The following is a 1358-nucleotide window of genomic DNA, read 5'->3' as shown; positions in this document are numbered from 1 at the left end:
GGCTGCTAATCGCGGCATATCTACACGGGTGTAATAATATGACAATAATATTAATAACATACTAGGAAATTAACACGTAAATAACATTACGTTAATAACATACCTGTAGTGGCGCCCCTCAAATGATAGCTACATATGGATATTGTTATTATTATTATTATAACGTTATCTCAACATTTATACGTTTGTCACATATTTTTTTCATGCTTCAAGGCTCAAAGGATACGACAAAGTGAAACGATGGACCAAAAATGTCAATATATTTTTTTTTTTAAATATGCATTCTGGAATACGCGTGGATGAAGCTAAACTTCTTTCAGTCATTCAATCGATGGAATTATTACGTTTGTATTTCAATAAAATAAAAAGCACTTTGTCTGTAGGACGAATATCTGTTTGCTATCAATTATATTTCCTAAAATGTTAAGCTCCATATACCCAAATCTACATTTTGACAACTTTAATTTTAAACTATATTGTTTAAATCTTTCTAGAGTTGATTCTAAAGAATACAAATGGCCATAGTATTAAAGGATTTAAAACTCTTATAAATTCTGAGTCCCTGTAATAAATGATTTTATGGGCCCTATACAAAACGTCCAATAACTGAATACGACCCATTACAAATGATAAAACATCAAAAAAAATTAATTTAAATACAAAATATACCTATAGTTATTACAAAATAATTTAAATTTTATTTTATAATAAAAATTCCTAAATCTATGGAAACAATCATACAGTATAAGTGTGTCACGGTTTTGGAAAAATTTAAAAAATCTAATTATTTTAAAATTAAAAAAAACTGAAGCCACTGTAACTTAGTCAATGTTTAGAAACATAATCAAAGAATCAAAATTATCGAAAAAAATTATCCATCCACATCAGATGTGTCACGAGATTCTGGTGACAAAAATAAGTGTTGCTATTTTAAATAAAACCACAAGTGCAAGTATAGGCGCATTCACAAACCAATATGGTGTTGAAAATATGAACTTTTCCCAAAATGTGTAGGTAGGTACCCCCCTAGTGGCCCTAGCTTTCACAACAAACCGTATGTCAATCTAAGGTCAACTGCCTGAGATATTTAGTAGTACCTATACGCATATATAAGATGAAAAACAATTGTCAGGTATATATTATAAAATAAATATTCCTATCAAAATTTCAAAAATTCCACGTATGATTATTTACATCATTATTATAAAATGAGAATAAAAAACACTGCTCGGTTTTGGGTTATGATTCGTATATTTTATTTGTATAGGTTGAGTAGGTATATTTAAAATGATTTAGTCGCTTTTGCCCAGTAGCTTAGTCTTAATCGTTCTTCAATAATAACGATATTAATAACGATC

Source organism: Acyrthosiphon pisum, chromosome A1 (genome assembly GCF_005508785.2).
Source record: "Acyrthosiphon pisum isolate AL4f chromosome A1, pea_aphid_22Mar2018_4r6ur, whole genome shotgun sequence".
Classification (NCBI taxonomy): Eukaryota; Metazoa; Arthropoda; class Insecta; order Hemiptera; family Aphididae; genus Acyrthosiphon; species Acyrthosiphon pisum.
This window is presented reverse-complemented; position numbering follows the sequence as displayed.